This window comes from Euprymna scolopes, chromosome 4 (genome assembly GCF_053919585.1).
Source record: "Euprymna scolopes isolate OS-2025 chromosome 4, ASM5391958v1, whole genome shotgun sequence".
Lineage (NCBI taxonomy): Eukaryota > Metazoa > Mollusca > Cephalopoda > Sepiida > Sepiolidae > Euprymna > Euprymna scolopes.
The window spans coordinates 60,178,552-60,194,932 of NC_136485.1; the positions used below are offsets into that span (position 1 = coordinate 60,178,552).

Consider the following 16,381-nt stretch of genomic DNA (forward strand, 5'->3'; position numbering starts at 1 on the left):
TTCCCAAATCTCAGTACCCTGTATATCAAATTTCGAGTCTGTAGACAAAAAATTGACAGAGTTATTGCATAAGGAAATGTACACAGACACAGACAGACACGTTCACTTATATATATATATATATATATATATATATATATATATACATGTATATATATATACATGTATATATATACATGTATATATATATATACATGTATATATATATATATATATATATATATATATATATATATATATTTCTACTCCGATCAACATTTTCTACAGTCGCTATTCGACTTAGCTTGCCAAGGTCAACTGCTTTGTTTTCAATTTTGATGCCTTAGCAGCAGCATTTGCCGGCTAAAACACAAATTGAAAGTGTTCAGAATACCCTGCATATCAAATTTTAACGCTGTAGACCAAATATTCAGATGAGTTTTCCGTGTGTTAGAAGGTTTACAACTTTCATTCTATGCAATTATTCAAAATGTAGAAAATATGCATACATAGAATTCAGCGTAATATTGAAATGAAACTAATCATCTAAGAAGAAACCGTAAAAAAATTAACGTTCGTTTTTCTGAAGGAAAAAGCAAATTAGCTAACTTTTATGTAATCGCTCGCATATCCATGTCTGGGTATAATAAAACGTCCGTTTTAATAATTTTTTAATGGAAAAAGTAGGCTTTTAATATCAATGTCAGAGCGATAAAAACACTCAGCTCATATAGATAGATATCTCTTAATTCGTTTAAAAATAAATTCCACACATACAAATATATATACATATACACATACATAATTCATATATATATATATATATATATATATATAGTACAATCACAATGAAACACCGGTTCTCAGCAGATCCCCAAAGTTAGGCAATGATGAGTCTTGCAAGTACAAGATTGGTTACAATTTCGGAAAACTAGGTGCTTTATGCTTGTACGCTCCGAATCGTAAAATTTTCTGGGTTGGTTTCCAGGTTAGTATTTAATTCACTTGTGGAGATGATACACTGGCTGGCGGATAGGCGACAAGGCGATACTCCACGTAATAATGTACCGGCCACCTGCTGCAAGATACCTGAAGTGAGTTGGACACGTAGTTGCGCCTTGTGAATCACCTAAAACACGTTGTAACTGTAGCTGACTAAATCTTAATGAGCAAAATGTGTACTCGTATCAGAATTTTGCCAACTACAATACTAAGACTAAAACCACCTATAGGACTGCCAGCAACCACTGTAAAAGAGTAATAAAGAACGCGAGAGAGTTGTATGTTCAGTTCGTAAAGTCCAAAGTTTCTGAGTAGCAGCTTAGTTTCCACCAGTTTTGGCAAATAACAAACAGGTCCTGAATAGAAGCGTGTGCTCTATCCCAACCATCATCAATGGACCCAAGGTAATCTCGTCAGCATCGGACAAAGCCAAACTCTTTGCAGCTTATTCTACTCTATGCGATCAGAGCCACTAAACCTCGTATTTCCTCCTGTGTCTGAAAACACCCTATGAGACATACAAATATCTCTGCGTGATGTTGCCAAGCTAATTAAAATCTTTGATTCCAGTAAAGCAAGTAGACCTAATGGAATTCCAAATATAGTGCTGAAAAAGTTTCAACCAGAACTATCTCATATACTTACTAAGGTGTTAAAGCGTTTTCCTAAAGAGAATTGCATCCCAACACGCTGAGAACCATCATCAGTATGTCCCATATATAAGAATTCAGGTGATCGATCATCTCCCTACAGCAAATGCTAACGGTTTTATCATAGGATTAACGAATCTCTTGACGGAGGCTTCCTTTCTAGGGCAATAGCTCTTGACATATATAAGGCATTTAATAGCGTATAGCATAAAGGTCTACTCAACAAAATTTCCAGCTATGGTATAGCTGGAAATGTCTTTTACAATTAAATCATTTCTCTCTGATAGGTTCATAAGAGTAGTGGTTGGTCGGCAGAAATCAGAAACTCGCAGTATTAAGGCTGGAGTCCCTTAGGGGTCCATCCTAGACCCAACTCGCTTCCTGATTTACATAAATGATCTCCCAAATCACATCCAAAGATCATTCAGACATTTATGCTGACGACACTGCCATCTATGTCAACACTTCAAATGGCTGTAGACGACCAAGTTCTCTCTCTCTCCTCTAATTTTGAGCACGTCATGCAATGGGGAAAGAGGTGACTGGTTAATATTAATGTATCTAAAACCAAACTTCTATTTTTACATCGCCAACACTGATCTGGCGTCAACTAAAATGAATAGCCCTCGTTATGGGGAGGCTCCATGTTTTTACGAGCTTCTGGGTCTAGCCTTTACTTCTGATCCGAAATCGAACATGTTCATCAAATCGGTTGCCAAGGCTACTAGAAAGATGATTGAATACTTCTACTGTTCCAGTAGATATCTCACTGCTGATGCAATTCTGTACCTATACAAGAGTCAAGTACGTCCAAGGATAGAGTACTGTTGCCACATCTGGGATGACGCTGCTAAAAGTATCTGATCTTGCTTTGACAGAGTTCAAAATAGACTTCATAGCCTAGTGGTGGGTGCTCTTTTCTTTTCCCTGCAACGTTTTTTTTTCCCACAGAAGAGACGTTGCGAGCCTGTCTCTGCTTTATTGTTATTTTCATGGCAAATGTTTTTCTGAGCTTCAGTTTATAATCTTCCTTTGCCTTACTTGCACGGAAAACACTCGTCTAACTGAAACCACTATCAATAATTCTCCCTACTCTTTACCTATGCCTAAACATAAACGTAGATTCAATGAAAAAAAATTTCTTTTCTTAGAACTGCACGCCTGTGTAACTTTGTTCTATTCTCCTGCTTTCCAGCTGACTGCAATATGGTCGTCTTCAAGTCCAACACAAACTTCTTGATGAGCCGTTTCCCTTAAGTAATTGACCAAATTTCCACTACTAACGATTACTATGATATCGTCCCATTGACTACACTCATTAATCCTTATCCTCGAAGTGGCCTTCGGGTCTTAATAAGTTATGACTCCTTTGTGAATATATATATATATATACATATATACACACACACACACACACACACACACATATATATATATATATATATATATATATATATATGGAGAGAGAGAGAAGGGGTTTGTATATATTTACATATTTGTATGCAAAGGATATATACTTTAACTGCTTAAGCTTTAAATTTTAGACATTTTCTAGAATAAAATCGGCTCGTTTACGATCGCCAATTATAAATTAAATCTAAAACAAATACAATCTATCTATATATCCATAAAAGTGAGAATGAGTGTCTATGAAGACACTTCTCAACCTATATACTCAACGAATTTTTGACCTACAAATTTGTTATTTGGTGTATAGGGTATTCAGACACGTGGAAAACTTTTTAATTCGGTTTCATCCTGAAAAAAAAAACAAACAGACTGCTAATGTGTCAAAATTTAGAAATTGGTAAATGGGGGGGGGATCATCGATTTTTTATCTGTTTGCTTACTGTTTCACGAATGCGCATGCGTGAATGGTTCACATTACAGATTCTTATGTTAAGAATAAATAGGGTTGATAACACTTTTTAAAGAACGTGTCAAACTGGCTTAATAGTTATGGCACTGTGAACTGTTAAGAGGAAAAAAAAATACACGTATCCACATGTCTCAGTTTCTTTCCGTTTTACTTTATTTTTTAAAAGGAATTTAACGTTACGTTTAATACCTACAGTATTTCTGTTTATAATAAATAAGAAATGTGCATTAATTAAAATATAATGCTTGTGCGTATTTTACGACCGGGCAACGCCGGGCGGCCTGCTAGTTAATAATAAAAAATATTCCGCATGAATGACAGACCAAACAAATAAACAAATTCCACTACCAAGAACGCATATAACTATTTGCCGTATAGACTCCCCTGACAGAAATACCACGCTATAAGTAAGATTAGCTTATAGATTGCTCACGCATAAGTTCCTATCTATGATCCCGGCAACATATTTTCTTTATGATTGTATTTGGGAACCTAATGAATTTTTTGTAGTACTTACGTCTCGTTCTTCTGTTGTATATTACAAGCGGGAGTGGATCCCGACTTTGCCCGGGCGTAAAATACGCTTAAATATGATATTTTAATTTGTCCAGATTTGGTATGTATTATTATAGAGTCGTGATTTCAAAAGTAAAAAAAAATGTACCTGAGTGACATCAGCTAAAATCAAAATTGGAACTGTAGCATTCAAAGCTTGAATTAAAAATAAACTTAGATGAATGTACAAAATGTATGGCCCTGTCGGTGGGGCATTAGAATACGCCGACTGCCCCCCTGCAGAGGGTAAAAGTCCCTCAATGGGGGTCCTGGATATGACCATCCAGTGGTGAGGCCCCAGCTTGTGGGCTTTGGGGAGTGTGGAGCCACCCTTTAATTACCATTGCTCCCAGGTCCACTCTGACCCGGAGTGGTAGTACCTGTTAGGGTCCCAACTATGGGTTAAATAGAAACCGACGTGAAAACAATAAATATATTCTATTAAAAAAAATTTTCTTCAAAATATTTGGATTCGGCATTAAATAACCTTAAAACGGTTGATATGCCGTAAAACAAAAACAACCAACCAACCAAACCAACAAAATGTATAACGATTCTTTTCAATTTTGACCCATTTTTTACCCCTTAAAATTATTTAACCAGCTAAAGACCAATAAAAAAGGGTCCATAAAAAATCCAATCATTTCAGACCTATAGCGCCGCTCTGTGATTTTGTGTTTCGGGGGAGATAGAGTTTGAAAATATGGAGACAGAAAGATATACAGCCTTTTATATATTAGATATTGTACACAAGGTACATGTTTCATAATATCTGACATGAGTTACAGACAACAAGTGTGACTAAACCTAACTGACCAAAGGTGTATCTAAAAATTATAACTAATCTAATGAAATTTCTTTTTGTTTTTTGGGGGTTTTTTGTTTTTTTTTCATTTTTTAAATATATATATATATATATATATATACATTTTATTCCGTTTAGATATTTAGTCGCGACAATAAATCTACTGTTTCAGTCTAAAAGGACTCATCAGATTTTAGATTTAAACAGTAGATTTATTATCAGAACTGATGGTAATTTTGTTTATCTAAATTGAATAAAATAATATCGTTAAATTCAATAGTTTTAAGTTTTGGCCTTTTTTTTATTATCTCGAACACTATATATATATATATATATATATATATATATATATATATATATATATATATATATATATATATATATATATATATAGCATTTTTCTATAACATATTTCATTAAATAAAATAGACGTTTTTTTTTGCCTATTAATTCTATTTTCGGTCCTTTCCAACTTCCGAATAACAGTCTTCACTTACGGCGGGAACTGGCTGATGTAATCACCATGTTTATCATAAGTCCGCGTACTTTTCAATCGTTCAGGATTCATCGTCAGGGATAAATCAATCTAACTGGTTTTGAACAATTTATAAAGTTTTTTTCTCTTTATTGGTTAATTATTTTAACAAATGGAAAAAAGGATAAAATAATTAACTAATACTTTATAAATTGTCCAAAATCTGTTAGATTAATTTATTCCTGGTCATGTATCCTAAAGGGTTGGAAATTACCCGTACTTATAATAAATATGGTGATTACAGCATCCAGTTCCCGCTAGAAGTGAAGACAGAGGATCGAAAATAAAATTAATAGACAAAAAAACGTCTATTTTATTTAAAGAAATATGTTATATATATATATATGTTGCATAAGGGAGTTTCATTTTAAGAGTCTTAGGAAGAGTTATTAAGAGTCTTTGTCTTGAGAGAGATGCTTTTTCTTAGTGAGAGAGAGAGGCTTAGAAAGAGTCTTATTACAGTGAGGGATGTTGAAAGACTCCGAGAGAGTGATTGTTCTTTTATAAGAGACTTAGAGAGATATGTTGGAAGAGATTTAGATAGATTGTTCATATTATAATTCTTATATATTAAAATGTTCTTTCCTAGATCTTGCTGATGGAAGAAGGAGAACGCTCTTAGAGTGAAGGGATATAGTGTTCAGACAGTTCGGACATTGTGTAGACATGATGATGTTGAGACGTGTATGTAAATACATATAACACAAATATATAATACAATTGGACTTTAACTTTGTATAAGAAACATAAGACACAAGACGAGCTTTAAAAAAATACTTGATGGTTTATTCTTCACACGGCCGTGATTCCATCATCAAGAATTCAAAGTCTCACATTTTTCCTTGAAGTGACGTCTCGCTTCCAGACGTCTGACTGTCTCTGAGTTTTTTCACTGACTGTTCTAACTCTAAAGTTTTTCTCTATCCCTCGAACTTTCTATTTTCCGTGACGTCATACACATGTTAAAATATGTGCATTCTTTCACGTGTCCTGGACATACGTGTCCAAAACTTTTCCTATTTGTACAAAAGGAATTTTAACCTATATTCAATATGTTAAAACATTATCTTATAAGCTGCATTCTTTCAATTTAAAATTTCATAATAAACTTGACAGCTCACATTCTTTCTTGAATATTTATCTATATTCTAAACAAATGTTTCGTTTTACATTTTTAAATTCTCACACGTAATCTATTTCTAAACCAAGATTACGAGGTTCGTATTTCTCTATTGCCATCTCATTTCCATTTTAAACTAAATTCTCCATTTTTATACTTACATGAAAAGGGGACAGCCTTTATCATGTAACATATATATATATATATATATATATATATATATATATATATATATATATATATATCATAAATATATAAAAGGCTTCCTTCAGTCTTAACAGACTATAGATACCCACTGTAAGGGTGCCTGCGCGTGAAATTTGTGTGGCAAGAGTTGCGCAATCTCCAACCACGCCTCTCCTGAGTCAACATTGTTGCATATCAGTGGCAAGTTGAGGTACAAGACGACTGGAAACAATGACGAGATAAGCGGAGAGCACATACAGCGCCTAGAATTCCCAAATGGTCACCCGTCTGGTATTAGCCAGGCTCAACGTTGCTTAACTTCGGTGATCTGACGAGAACCGGTGTGTCAACGTGATTATGATATATATATTACCAAAATTAAAAATTATATATATATAACCAAAATTAAAGTTAAATATGTTTTATATTAGAATTCTTGCCTCCCACACGAAAAGAAAATGAGCAAAGCAAACAAACAAAAATCAAACACATTTCCAAAGCATTAAATTTCTTTATAGTTTTATAAAATATATATCCCAAACTGAAGTTAAATATGTTTTGTATTTGAAATCTTACCTCCTACGCGAAAAAAAAAAAAACAACATTATCTACATCTTCAAGACAGATTCATCAAAATCCTTTTCATATTTTAACACCAAACTAAAACAGATTTGGTACCATCTGTTTAGAGCAGGAACTAATTGTTCCCACTATCAACTAAAACATGATTGGTGGGGGGTAGGGGGTCAGAAAACAAAAGATGGGGAGGGGAGGGCGTTTTGCGACATACTTCGTATTCATCTGTCTCCGCCTGTTGACATTTTCAGGATGGGTGGGGCTGTTATTTGACAATGACGATGTCTCACAGAGAAAAGAAATTCTCTTTCCCCATTTACGATAATTGAATATGTCATCTCGTGAAATAGGAGAAATAAGCTTCAGTTGTGCGTTCGAAAGAGGATGATGTCATCGAAAAAGGAAAATGGAGCCCATTCTTTTAAACGGTAGAGAATGGTGTTCAGTCCGTTGTGGCGTTGCTAGAGTTGGCAACAGTTTTATTACCGAGAAAATTCGTGCAGGTCTTTATGTATAATAGGATAGCCGTTTTGTTGCATCTTTTGAACAACTATAATAAATCATGAGGAAAAAAATAGGCATGCGCTTTAAGTTACAATAAAATATATTTCCTTTCGAAGCGTCCCTCTAAGTAATTCAACTTACAAAAATTCAACTACTTATGCTTACTACGCTATAATCACATTGACTGATGTATACCCATTAACCCTTATCCTTTAGTGGCATCCGGGTCTTGATAAGTGGTGATTCCTGTGTAAAAAAAAAAAAAAAAACTATCTACATGATACTCAACAAAATTTTCTTCGTCGTCTGTTTTACGTTAAGTCACTGCAACTAATTTTCACGTTGGGAATAAAAGCTACTCTCGATGTTATATTCAGTAGCACCCCGTTCTACAGCAGCAAAAAATAGTAACAGAATCCAGTGCAGCATATACCACACATGTATATAATCAAAACTAATTATGAATATAACCATAAAGCGGGGGGGGTTAAATACCGTAACAAGGGACAAAAAGTATTCCACTCGTAACCTGAAAAAAAAAAACGTATCCTTGGTAACCGAATCCCGGGGTTCTACTGTACTGAATCCCCCGCTCTTTTTACGCATATTCTAGCAGGCCACCCGACATTGCCCGGTCGTAAAATACGCTTAAATATCATATTTTGATTAATGCAGATTTCGTATTTATTATTATATTATCTTGGGCACAATATATAGTAATGATTTAAAAAGTTTTAAAAATGACTCGTGCGCCACCACCGAGAATCGAAACCAAAACGTTTAGTTTACGATTTACACTTCCTTTGATGTTAATGCCTGAGCTATGAAGACATGTTTGTTGCAAGGCTAAAAATTAAAGCATGAACCAATAGTTATTACGTTACGCATGCATATTCGTAATACTGTCGTTTGACCTACACCTGGCGTGTTGTGTTTACTATAACCTTTTTACATAAATATTACACAAGTATAAATCATGTAGAATATCTGCATGAATATAATTACACGTAATAGTTAACTACAGATGATTATCCCATGAGAAAACCGAAAAAACTAATAAGGAATTAATGAAAATGAATGTTTAAAAGAATATGTAAATTAGCTAGATCTTTTACAGATGAATGCAATTCTATGATCCATATATAACAAAGTTGTATTTTTCTATTGGTCTTGGCCTTCAGGCCAGGATCAAAGTGTAGTGTTTCCAACAGAGACGAGATGAACCAACCAACCTCACTACACCCCTTCTTCTTGAGTTTGCCTTGTGCCTAAATTGTTTTGTTCATTTTCCGAATGGTATTTTTTTCCTGTGAATAAAAAAATTAATATCTCAAAGTGTAGTATCTGTTTTGATGCTTTAATTAAGAAATTGGAACTTGGTTAATGTAGGGGAAACGATTCATACTAATGCAATTACTATTTAAGTTAATTAAGCCTTTGTAAATGTAGGGGAAACCCTTCATACTGAGACAATTACTATTCATTTGGACACTGCCAGAGTGCCCTCGTTTTGGGGGGAGCTGATTTTCCCCGACATTAAAAAAACGCTCTTGTGTTTAATTTGCTTTCGTGGGTCAACAAACAAATACCATCTGTTCTGATAATGCACTTATATTAAGTTATTTGGTCATTGCTCAATGTAAGGGAAACCCTTCATACTGAGGCAATTACTATTTTGGGGGATATTGCCAGAGTGTCCCCTTTTTGACCTTGTTTTAAGGGAGCTGATTTTTCCAGTAGATTAAAAACGCTCTTGTGTCAAACTTACTTTCGCGAGGAAGCAAATCAATACCTAAATGAAGAGAAAAAAGGGTTTAAATATGGAATATCAATACACAAAAAAGCCAAATTTGTAGGAGTATAAATGTGTGTGTATTTGTTTATGCGTGTGTTTGTGTGTATGTGCTGAGTAAATGATGATACTTTCGTCGATTTCGACGTATGAGATCCCTCACAACATCTCAGTCGTTCGGAAATCCACACATATTAGTTGTTTATAGTGCTGAAGGCTTTGTGCAGAACCAATCACATTTTTGGTACAACTGCTAATCTCAGTCGGTGCAATGGCTGCCATAAAAGAGAGCGGACAGAGCAGGATTTTACATCAGCGTTTTCCTTCTCCTAGTTGCATGTCTTAACCAGTGGATTAAATGCTCCCCCAGATACTAACCTGGAACTTTTTACGTCCAGGCGCGGTACATACAGCGCCTAGTAGGTATCATGTTGTATCATATTCATGGTTAATTAACTTCAGTGATCTGGCGAGAACCTGTATTTCAGTGTGATGAGGCTGCTGAGCAAATATTATAAGAAATAAAAGATGACAATTAAAATAAATAAAATTTAATTTAATGATCAAATCAATAAGGGAAATACCTATAGTTTTTCATTATTGATAAGATGATTTAATATAGTGTTATTAAACTTGGAATTGACATTCTTTATTACTTTTACTTAGTGTCTGTACGTATTTAATAATTATTATAGTAAATAATTATGTCAGCCCTTTAAGAAACTCGTTTCTTATCGTTGAGCACTTTCAGTTCAATTAAGTCGGTCAATTTAGCTCTTATGCATAGATTATAATGTTCATTTCAAATTGCCGACAAATTTCTATTGCTTTTGCGCAAATTTATTCATAGTTGAAAGTGGTTTACTTTTATATCTATATTATCTGTCTGTCGATAGCTCAAACAGTAGGGAATGGGACTGGAGCTCTAAGTGTCTTAGTTTCGATTCTAGGTAATGGCAGACAAGTCTTTGTTTAATATTTTGAAATCAGTTCTATATTGTAGGTACAATATAATATTCAATAGAGGATTGACTCTGTAATGACAAATACGAAATTTGCATGAATTAAAATATATTTAAGCGTATTTTACGAAGGAACATGACCGGGCCCCATCCTGCTAATTTATATATTTATATAACTACTCTTCACATTGATATTTCTTTCTTATTGAACGGACAAATAAATTCATATACACCTACATTTATTTTGGTCTATAATTTCTTTATATATTTATGCTTTATCCCGTATGTTAGACTTTTTATACTTTGATGATATATATATATATATATATATATATATATATATATATAGTCATCCATATACAGTACTGTTTGATAAGTTTCTATATAAATAACCAACCATTATTCTTTAATCTCATTTGATATATATATATATATATATATATATATATATATATATATATATTTATATAGTCATCCACATACAGTACTGTTTCGCTGTTTCACAGCTCATCAGTGCCGCAAGACAAGCAACTGCCTCAAGCCAAGATTGAAATCCGACCGCGCAAATGACAGTCAACGCTTCCCACCATTGCGCTATACGGCTGTTGCTGTGTGGGGTAATTAATTAACGATAGCATCCAAATCTATATAATTATAAAACTCAAATGACCTTGTAACGAGTGATGTAACCCACTTCTCGGTTTACGACATCCGGTTGCGCATGCGCGCATAAACATTACCCATAACAATATAAACAGATAAACACAAATCGCTTCTTTTGCAGATTTCGATCTGCGCACTGAAATATTAACGTTATTTAACATGAGAAGGGTGGGGGTTGTAATTATTCTTTATTGCAACTATACTGCCGCTATTTTCTTACAAATAAACAACTTTAACCCGTTGACAAACATAAGAACAATTGTAGCAAAGCCAAGACTACTACTACTACTTCTACTACTACTACTACTACTACTACTTCTACTACTATTACCACTCTATATCCGTCCCTTTTCCTTCCTTCCTTCCTTCCTAACTTTTTTTTATTTTTGTTTACATTTCTAGATACAAAATAGCTGTGTGAGAACGGTGAATTTCTTTTTCAATATTATTTTATTTTATTTTATTTAGGTTTCATTTTTTGCTTCAGGTTTTATTATTTTTTTAGATTTTAAGTTTCTATAACTTGGTTGAAGGATTCCAATATGGGTTTTTCATTCTTATATTTCTCATCGGTAGGTTCATGTGCATTTTTGCTGCTAAATGACTTTCGTCGGCGTTCGATTTGTAGGAAAATCATGCTTAATTTTCGATTTTTAAGCGATTATTCGGAAAATAGGTAACTTCACACGAATAGGGAGGATTTATTTTTTCATGTTTGAGTGATCTGTCCGTGAGTTTTCATTTTAATATACTTTCATAGAAATGTTTCTGTTATGTCAAAAAAAACTATTTTCTTTACGTCACAAGTGTCACACTCAAACATGAATTCCATAGCTAATATAACATACTGACCCAACGAGGCACATGTAGTCTAGTATATATATATATATATATATATATATATATATATATATATATATATATATATATCAGTTGTCTGGCAAGGCTACAGGAGAGACAATCAAGAAAAAAAACCATAAGCAAAATTCATCCCAAAGCAGCAAAACTAAAACTGGCTTGCCAGGACACTATATATACAAATGTGGACAAATTTAAGCATATTTTATTAGTTTTAAAATATACGCTCTTTTTTACCAATTGTCATTGAATTTTAACCATAGAATAGTATTATCATTTTCAAAAAACCTGAACCAAAGATATAAGCATTTTAATATTCAATTTGACTACCAGTATATATATGCATGTATATATATGTATATATAGGGCGAATGAACTCTTTTTCTGGGTCAACGGCCAACTAGCACCGTGTATATTTGTGTGTGTGTGTGTGTGTGTGTGTGTGTGTATGTGTATTCGGGTGGAGAGGGCTCCCGCAAGCCGTGATGAAGGCAACATAGGAGAAGCAAATCTCTGATTAGAAAAACCATAAAGCGGGAGACCAGTACCCGCATTATGCTGGTCTGCAGTTTAATTTGTTGCTGGCTATCTTGCTTTTGCTTGTTGCTGGATCTCAACATTTTGAACTGAGAAAGAGACTTAGCTGTCGTACAAAGCTAAGACTCTGTAACATCATATTTGTATAGATACTCCCTCAGACATTTGAGCTCATGGATTTTAAATGTCTGAGGGAGTGGCACTCGTCTGACAAGACGTTGCAATCATCATATGTATATATATATATACATATATATGTGTATCCATATATATACACACACATATATATACATATATATGTATATATATATACATATAGATGCAGATATAAATACATATATATGTGTATATATACACATATAGATGTACATATATATACATATACATATACATATATATATACATATATATACATATACATATATATGCATATATATACATATACATATATATATGCATATATACATACACATATATACATATGCATATACATATACATATATATATGCATATATATACATATACATATATATGCATATGCATATATATACATATATATACCTATACATATATATACATATACATATATTCATATATATATATATACATATATATATATACATATATATATATATATATTGTTGATTTTATGAGTTCCAAATCCAAGCGATTATTCGTCAAAATTTAACAAATGAAAGCTCGTTGGAAATGTAATGACTTGAATTGTGTTGTGGGCTATGTGATAGTTGCACTTATGCTCGCACATTAAGGGAATCCTCCATAATCTTGAGCCGTTTTTTACACTTTTTACAGCCATAAAATGTTTCAAGTATAGTCATCTGTTTTCCTAGTTTTGTATATGAATTACAAAGTATCTAATATTTCTCCAAAACCTCTGACCTGGATGGAGGGGAGACTAAAACTTGCTGCTGTGCTTTTAAATGATTTGAAATAACACCAAACGGAGACTTGATTCCGATTATTTCTCATATGTTACATCTCCTATCTTTTTAGAAATAGGGTACGATTATGAATTTCTCCAGTACCAAATAATCCTTATACACTGACATTTAATTTATATATGAAAATCAAACAGGGGAGATATAACATATGAAAAATGCTCTTGTTGTTATTTCAGATCGTTTGAAATCATAGCAGCAAGTTTTAGTCTCCCCTCTATCGAGGCCAGAGGTTAGGTGGAAATATCAGATATTTTCTAATTCATATTAAAATCTACTAAAACAAACGATTATGATTACAACATTTTATGGTTGTAAAAAGTGCCAAAAATAGACCCTGGGTGCCCAAATTTGTCTAAATTTGTATATATGGTGTCCGGGAAAGCCAGCTTTAGTTTAGATGCTTTGAGATGAATTTTGCTTAGGTTTCATTTGGCTTGGTTGTCTCTCCTGTGGCCTTCCCAGGCAACTAATATATATGTGTGAATTTATCAATATTATAAATTAATAAAATGAAAATAAGCCAATATTTATTTAAAAATTGCTCAATACAAAGTATAGATTTATGAATAAAATGAATGCAAACATGTAATTAGGTTACACTAATTAATCTGTGTCTCTGTACTAGGTGTGCATCAGAGCTGACTGTTCTGACAAACAATTGTCAAAGCCACCCATGATGTATTATTTCAGTTTTGATAACATGGGTGTGTTTTAAATCGGAGGTGAGACAATTATGTTCATGTAGATGTTAGTAAATTGAGCTAAAATTTTCAAGATGCATGTTGAAGCGGAGAGATAAGGTAGTGGTCATAAAACCAATGTAGCTATTAGTTTTAATATTATTATGAAAGTTACATTCTCCTTAAGCGCATTTAAACTTATAGATAGTATATTTTAATTGGTTTACGGGTTGGGGAAGGGTTTTTATTCTAAAAGTTTAGGTCTTAAATTTATTATAGTAAATAATGAGCCTAATTTTATCATTATTGTCAATTGAGGATATGAATCTGTGCACAATATTTGTTATGCTCTTTTCTTCTAACTTAAAGTCGCATCTGATTACAGTAGTACATGTTAACAGAGTTTGAAGTACCAATTATTTGGGGAAATACACACACACACATTATATATATATATAGTAGTCATTCTATCTAGAAGATAACCCCTAATTTCAAAACTTTCACACTTTGTAAAATATTTACCCCTAGAAAAGGCTTTAGGAATAAATATCGAGGAAAAGCATGGAATGGATGCCTTGAGGCAGTCAGAGATTACCTATGACTTCGTTTTACCACCACTTCGACAGCATTTGTGTCAGAATAACAGATTTACTGTACTTTTAGATCCATTAGCGATGAGGGGAAAAGGGGTGCTACCTGGACAACAACCTGTCATCCATGCCACACTGACCAGGTTATCATTCAAATTATGCACTATCCTTGGTCGATCTTGACCGACAGAGATCTACTACGACTATTACTACTACTCTTACTACCTCTATTACTACTACTACTACTACACACACACACACATATATATATATATATATATATATATATATATATATATATATGTATATATATATATATATAAAGAGAGAGAGAGATTATATATATTGTTATGTGTTTGAGTCTAGGTGTATTAAACATGCAACATATATTAAAAAACTAAAACTCAGAGTTTAAAAAAATGAAAAGAATATATTGTATATAAAAAGAAAGAAACAAAAATATTTACAAATGGTCTAAGGGGGATAAGCACGTTCTTACTTCAGTCTTGTTTACGTTCAGGAGAATAATTATTTATAATTACCAAATGACTATTTTTTTTCTTTGAAGGTGCTTGTAATTGATTCTTTTCATAAGATTCCTTCTGACCGGATTTGGATCACAAGAAATATTGGCCTGAGTTAATCTAGTCAGCGTTTGACAATCTTTAGCGGCGTGACGACTCAAACTGACTTACTAACTGAATAACTAACTGAAGAAATGATGCTACCAGCGTTTTTTTTTGTTTGTTTTTTTTATATAGTTTTGGTGAATGGAATGTTCCAGAAACGCTTCAAATGGAACACCACAACTTAGAACATTCTAGAAACTCTTGAAAAGGAACATTTTTATATTCTAATGCTTTTAATAGTAGTAATTATACATTTTTAAATATTGTTATAAGAACTTATAATATCTTAATATATTTATGAGGAAAATCTCCTCTCATTACAATATATTAAAAAAAAATACCCATAGAGTTAAATTAATTCCCTGAGAGGAAGTTTGCGCCACTTTTTATACCTCCTTAATATCATTAAAATTGCGATGTAATGATATCTTACTTCAGAAAAAGTTATTTTATCTTGGATTAAAATCAATTACTGCATATTTTATCCTCAAAATTGTCTCAAATTTAAAGTTTTTTGCACTTATTGTACCGCACGATTTTTTAATAAAATTTTCAAGTTAAACTTTTACGATATTTCTCTTTTGCTATTAAATTCTTGAATAGTTTTCTAAATAATAAAGTTATTATTTTAGCACGGTACTATATTTGCATAAATACCGGAGTTTTGAAAAGAAAATCTAATTTTTAATAACTGTGAATCAAATTTAATGCAAATCGAATATATTTGAATATACTCCTTAAAACAAAACCTTTAAACATATGCCCAATGAGTCTAAAAGTTGTGAAATACTTATTAAATAATGTTTAATACTTATTGCTAAAATTTCACCGCAAATTGGAAATATCTTAAGTTTCCCTGAAAAGCTTGGATCCTTTTTTAGTCTTTTTGCGTAAAACTAAATTAAATTAAATATAGT

General features: G+C 32.7%; 1 protein-coding gene and 1 pseudogene across 1 annotated transcript in view; one reads left to right on the plus strand and one right to left on the minus strand.

The window, feature by feature from the left end:
* Window positions 1-16,381, plus strand: part of LOC145270887 (A disintegrin and metalloproteinase with thrombospondin motifs 16-like) — a 353,446-nt gene that overhangs the window by 124,153 nt on the left and 212,912 nt on the right. The window lies entirely within an intron of this gene.
* Window positions 6,963-7,079, minus strand: LOC145273440 (5S ribosomal RNA; annotated as a pseudogene).